Below are 7500 nucleotides of genomic sequence, written 5' to 3'. Positions count from 1 at the left end.
TATAGTTTGGATATCTTTGCCGTAAGTGAAAAACGTTGTAAGAGGATTGGTAAGGGAATCTTAGACCAACGCAATACATATATCTACTCAGGAAGAACAAAAGGAGTTGGGAGAGAAGGAGTAGGAATAATGACACCAAGAGCAGATAAGGCATTAACGGAATGGAGAGCTGTAAATGGCACATTATTACTTAAAAAGTTTAAATCAAAGCAGTGCAATATGAGTATTATAGTTTGTTATGCACCAACAAATGATTTTCCTGAAGAAAGGAAACGTAAATACTAGGAAGAACTGCTAAATGTCATAGAAGTCCAGTCAATCTATGACCAAAATAGGACAAACCCACCACAAACTGCAACAGAAAAAAAAAATAAATTGGTACCAGATTGTAACCAATTTTTTTTAGATTAACATACTAAAAATGTACCAAAACCAGATTGGTGAAGAGTTTCCTTTTTACACAAGAATGATGGAAGGTTAAATGTTAAAATTGCTTTGAAATTTGACAACCAATGATGTATTAAACAACATTAACTCACTGGAGAGTGGCAATAAATCACATAATTTCGCCTTATTTATTCGGAATTTGTTATCTAGTGATAGGTTATTTCTTTTAAATTTCACTTTTCTACTAAATTTGTTTTATATCACTGACAATTACTCAAAAATTAAGATTAATAGTCACCGTATAGAAATGACTGCACCACAAATTGAATTGAAATTGCGATTAAGTTCAATTGTGAATTTAATTTGGTTAATTTCGAACAAGTTTCTTTTTTTTTTTTTTTTGCTCTGAATGGTGTTTATATATATAATGTAACATCTTCAAGATGCGTAATTGCATAGACCAGTCAACAATTTTTAAGATCTAAGAAAATTCACGCAAAATGTTTATCATGTCCAGGTATTGAAGCTAATTCCTAGCAGTAGGAAAATTACTTAAACATCTTTTCAGTTTTCCTATGCAGGCTGATATTCTTTCTAGAGCAGATATATTATTTATGGAATTTAGGGTACGTTTTCAGAAATTAAATTCTCACACAATTTGGCTACTTCATTTAAATGTTCACGAAAAGCTTCCCTCTCATTTGAATCAAACTGAAAAATTTGCTGACTGATATAAATTTTGAACTAAAATTGTGGAAAACATGCCTACTGTTTTTACGAGTCCTCCGTATCTATATTTTGTCTGATATATATATATATATATATATATATATATATATATATATATATATTTATATATATATATATATATATATATATATATATATATAATATATATATATGTGTATATATATATATATATATATATATATATATATATATATATATACACACACACACATACACATATATATATATATATATATATATATATATATATATATATATATATATATATATATCAGACAAAACATAGATACGGAGGACTCGTAAAAACAGTAGGCATGTTTTCCACAATTTTAGTTCAAAATTTATATCAGTCAGCAAATTTTTCAGTTTGATTCAAATGAGAGGGAAGCTTTTCGTGAACATTTAAATGAAGTAGCCAAATTGTGTGAGGATTTAATTTCTGAAAACGTACCCTAAATTCCATAAATAATATATCTGCTCTAGAAAGAATATCAGCCTGCATAGGAAAACTGAAAAGATGTTTAAGTTATTTTCCTACTGCTAGGAATTAGCTTCAATACCTGGACATGATAAACATTTTGCGTGAATTTTCTTAGATCTTAAAAATTGTTGACTGGTCTATGCAATTACGCATCTTGAAGATGTTACATTATCTTGCAGCTGCTTGGCATAATTTACATACAAAGTCAATTCATGATTACTTGCAATTTATGTCAGCTGTCAACACAACACCCTAATGTACATAAGATTTTCACTGACAGTATGAATGTGGTGAGACGGTCCGGCATATTTTGGGGAGGCTCATGAAGTGACCTTGTTATAAAGCAATTTTTGATGAGAAGCCTTAAGACAAATGGTGGCCTAACAGGAGGGAGAGGGATGGAAGAATGTCTTAGGTTTGTTTCACTACTGTCAAACCCACCATATTCAGAAATTAGTCATGCAATGCAATATTTATACTATAGTAATTTTGGTTACTAGTGACCAGCATAAAGACCCAACATATGCAAGTCAGCAACATGATGTGAAGGATACATTAAAGGTCATTTCTTTTCTATCTTCCTATTCACCCTTTTGCTCAGTAGCAACACTTCATAGTCTTGATATTGGTGTATCTGCAGCAAGAAATGTTAATGTCTAAGAAGTAGTTTGAGTGGGAGAAAAAATCCTCTATTAGATGTTAGACCAATATGTCTTTTATCATGTTTTTAGGAAGAAAGATCAAGTGATAACAATGGATATGAAGTTGTCTGTCTTTGCTGGTTCTGCTTATATAAAAACTGATCCTCAGTTGCTTTTCGAGAAGCTGGTCACAGCTGATACAAAACAGCGGTGATTTAGATGATGTAATTAAGCACGAGTTTTGCATTATCCACCAGGACTCTTCAGGTGTAATGATGCATTACTTGAAGCAGATAAGCATTCACTGGCTGATGCCCTCTGGAAAGATGTGTCAGGAAATGACAGTAGGCCATCAGGAAATGTTCATTACATATTAAGTAGGGGCTCACTATTACACATAATACCTTTTGAAACTTGCGAAACATGAACATGATAATTTCACGTTTTAGCAGTTATGTTACTATTAAGTATGTTCAGTCCACTGTCCTTTTTGATGGATATAAGTGTGGTTCAGCGAGGAAGGATGGAGCCCACATAAGACAGATGAAGAACAGACCAGGACCAATGGTCTTGTTCACCAGTGATTTGACATGTACAATGTCCAAGGCCAGGTATTTGTCTAACAATATTAGCATGGAGAGATTTATAGACATGCTTAGTGTAGAACTGGAGCAAAATGGATGAAAAGTACTGCATGCAACAGCAGAACCTCATGTGTTGGTTGCTGAAACTGCTATTAAGATGGCAAATAATTGTGACACTATGCTTCTTGGAGACGGCACAAATCTGCTCGTATTGCTATCCAATGAAGCACAAACAACCCACATAAATTGTTTTTTTACACCAGAGCAGAAGTTAATTTAAAAGAAAACCAAAAGCTGTTGGGACGTATTAGAATTACAAAGGTCACTTGGCAAACGTGTATGCAAAATTTATCATTTATGCATGGTTTATCATGGTGAGACACCAATTCTTCATTGTTTGGTGTAGGAAAATCTGTTGCACTGAAAAAAAAAATAGGGCATATTTCCAACAACAGGCAGCTGTGATTAGATCGCCAATGACACAAAAGGATGACAAATTAAGACTGCGCAAAATGCTTTAGTATAAGTCTACAAAGGAGAATCTGAGCAAAGTCTAGATAGCATTAGATTGCAAACCTTCCACCAAAAGGTTTTTTCAAGTTCTACCTCGTGATTTACCTCCTATATCTGCTGCTATTTAATATCATAGCTTAAGAGTATACCACCAGGTTAAAAAATGGTGTGAAAATGAATTACCCCGGGAAGATTGGGTCTAGATGAATAAAGAAAGCACCTTTATTCCAGTTATAAAAGATTTACAACCAGCTCTGAGATAATTACTAGAAGCTTTTCTTACAAACGCAAAAGTGGTTGCGATACTAGATGCTGTGGATGCAGAAAATATGGGCTAGATTGCTCTCTTTCATGTGAGGAATAACAAAGGTATTCACTGTAGTTATGTCACCCATGCAAATGTTGACAACGAAAGTAACAATGAAAGTTAAAATTAATCTAAATTATAATATAGACTATATGACTAAGACAAACTTTCTGGAACTACATATTATTGGAAGTTTGTAACGTTTTGCAAAATATATGAAAATAACCTGAATTATATTTGGGGTATCTTACACAACAGTGTAAGTACTGTTTTATGAGCTTCAGCTACAAAATTTAAATTCATCTAAAGAGAATTACAAAGATTAGGCAGAAAGCCAATTACAGCTAAAGACAAAATGCTATGGGGTAAAGTTGCTCAAACTATTTGAGTTAGCTATTCATATTGCAAAATAAAGGAAATTCTTAATGACTATATATTTTTCAATATATCATACAAACGCTACATGCCATAAAAGGTAATAATCTTCCTTTTATGCACGCTAAATAATTATAAAACAATGGTGCAAGCTGTATTACACTAGACATGTGTTGATAGAGCCATTTTGTTTAGATTTATACTCATTCTTGGTGTGGAGAGTAGTTCATGTTGCATAAACATTGAATATTGGTTATTGCAAAATTATCAAAAATCCTTACATTAAAGACTGTTCCACTAGTTTGATTTTGGTTGATTTTTAGTATGTTGTTTTGAAGCGGAACATGAGGGAGAAAAAATGGGTTTCGTTTCTTTGGCAGTTTGTGGTGGATATATCACCAGATTGACTAGACTATAGATGAGATCCCAGAGAGAGATATGAAAATTGTGATTGGTAAATTCAATGTTGATGTTGGAAGGAGTGATCAATGTATAGAGAATATGGTGGGTGTTTAGGGTCTTAGAGAAGTTCCAAATAAAAATGGGGCACATTTTAAAAGTTTATGTTAAACAAACACTCTTGTTATAGGAGGTACTCTTCCACAACACAAGGACATCCACAAATATATATGGATTTCACCATGTGTCAGTTACCAAAATTAAATACATCACATAGCTATTATTAAAGAAGAAGGGCTTTGAAAATTGTAAAAAAGGTAGAAGTTGTACTACCCAAATATTCATTTTAGGACTTATGGTACAGCAATGTGTCGAATATAGAAATCCAATTTCGATGGCATTTGTAGACTATGAAAAGGCCTTTGAGACTTGCATTATTATGGAGTTGCTCTTGAATATGAAAATTTGATTAACTCTGTTCATAAGCATAGCATGTGCAAAGTTAATGTTAGTGGAGTCCTATCAAATGAATTTCCGGTGAACAGTGGAATGCTCCATGAGAATGTGTTGTCACCTATGTTGTTTATCATGGATTCTGTAATGCATAGAACATTTGGGGATGGTGAAGAAGGATTAGACTGTATTAATAACAGGAAATTAGCTGAGCTAGACTATGCTGATGACACCATCCTTATCAGCAGAACACCACAGAACTTACAGGCTTGCTTACCAGAATGCATGAAATATCATAGGAGGTTGGGCTCAGGATAAATAAAAGAAAGACAGAGATGATGAGAACGGAATATGAAATTGAAGATGAAACATCATCGGTAGGAGAACGGATTAATGAGGTGGAATCATTTAAATATTTAGGAACTATGATCTCTATTACAGGGTCTTTAGAATTTAAGTTAAATGGAAAATTGAAAAAACAAACCAGGCAATGGCTGGGTTAAGTAAAATTTGGAAATCAAATCTCCTGAAATTACATATAAAAATTGGGCTATATATCAGTTTAGAGAGATTGGTGTGTACGGACATGAGTCGGGGTATGACAATGAAACAATATCTAACAGATTTTGTAAATTTGAGAATAAATCACTCAGAAGAATTTGGGTAGTGAAATGGCAGGACATGATTAGAAAAGAAAATATAAGAGATTACTTGATTGCCATATGTGGGTGAGATCGTGATGAGGGGTAGATGGAGATGGTTTGACCATCCTCTCCGCACTCCTCAAGAGAAATTAGTTCACCAAACTTTCAACTGGGCCCTAAAAACCAAAGCCACTAGAAGAGTTGGAAGACCCAGGCCTACATGGGTGAGGATTATGAAGCGGGAAGTAGGAAATGCTGAATGCAAACGTATTGAATTAAAAGCTCAAGATAGAGACGACTGGCGAGGTCTAACCGAGGCCCTTTTGGTCAATTAGCGTAGGAGGAGAAGATGATAATGTTTAAATCAAATTAACTGTTATGTGGAAACAGTAAAGGCAGGATTATCGACCGGAAAGAACCGGGGAATTTAGTTTTGTTCATACGCTTCAGCGAATGCTTTAACATCCCTAATAAGATTCTTCAGATACTTTCAATGCAAAATGAAAATAATATTTGTTAATGACCCTGCGTTTGAAACTATTTAATTGAATTTTTTTGCGAAAACGTTATACGGTTGACGTATACAAATTTGACAGATTCCTCACAATTGACTAACATCCCCTAAAAGTTATAAAATAACCTAAATCGTTATGTACTATTGTGCGTTTTTTGTATTTTCTTATAGGTTTTTACGTTCCTGTAATTTTGCAGATTTTTAACATATCTTGAAGGGCAAACAGGTTTCTCAGACTCCTATTTAAAACTTCCATTCCTTAACTGTATTTTGGAGAACATCATCCTCAATGTAATGGTGTCAGCTTTCTATCGCAAGGAAACTAAGTCCTACGTTACCCATAGCAGATTTCAGTTTATTGTTCGAAACTAATTAGGAAGTTTCGGATGCAAGGGTTCCAGATTTTGATTACGTCAACATTTACTGAAGAGCAGAGTCAGCAGTGCAAAATTAGGAAGGGATGGCTTAACTTGACACGCTTAAATTCGTTGACCTGTTCTCTTCCGCCTTTCGGATGTAGTCATTAAACTTTGATCTACTTTTCTTTTTTCCTATATGTGTTATCAGTTTACATTTATTAACTGTGTATCGTAATGAGGATGGCAGGTACATCCTCAATAAAAATCTTGGCGAAAACGTTGTTTATGATGCCAGTGACATTTTAAGTTTTCATTGGTAGCTGGACTTATTTGTTATTTATTCATATTTCTGTTTATTACTTTGTCTTAAGTTATTATTTGTTTATCAACCATACTCTAATCGGTATCAATGACCACTGATGTTACGATGTCAGATAATTTTCAATCATCCAATCATTGTGTATCTACTTCATGACTTGATACAAACTTTCATCATTTATAATTCATATTATCGCGTTTATTCTTGAATCGTGTATCTCATTTTAGATCTTTAGTATAATTTTTGTAATACAAAAGGATAATTTTGCTTTACCGTAAAGATCACACGGTCGTTATTCTCATCTCGTAAATTAATCCCAACATAATATTATCATGTCTCTTCCTCGACATCCTATTGTTAAAGCACCATCCTAGTGTTTAATGGACGTGCAGACAATTCCTCATTTTCTTACCTACAGGAAAAAATGTATTATATTATGAATTTGTTTACAGCTATGTGTATATACATTATTCAGCGTTCACTGAAAACCATAGTATTATTTGAGCAATACAAAATATATCATTCTACCCTACGGTAAAGAAGGAAGCATTACCTAAGTCAAATACGTAGTTTTCCTAGTCTTTGTTATGATGGTGAACAGTGAAAGGTACAGTCAAATGCAATAGTCCTGTCGTCTCCAGTCCCCCTCTGTCACCCCCAATATCTATAGATTCCAGAGCTGCGGGTGTAGAAAAGTTTGGTAGTTAGGAGGGAGGACAACGGGCAGGAGGGGGCCGACGGGCTGGGGGAGGACGCCAGGAAGGGGCGGGAGGA

This window comes from Palaemon carinicauda, chromosome 12 (genome assembly GCF_036898095.1).
Source record: "Palaemon carinicauda isolate YSFRI2023 chromosome 12, ASM3689809v2, whole genome shotgun sequence".
NCBI lineage: Eukaryota > Metazoa > Arthropoda > Malacostraca > Decapoda > Palaemonidae > Palaemon > Palaemon carinicauda.
The sequence above is the reverse complement of the archived record's forward strand: the minus strand, read 5'-3'. Positions refer to the sequence as shown.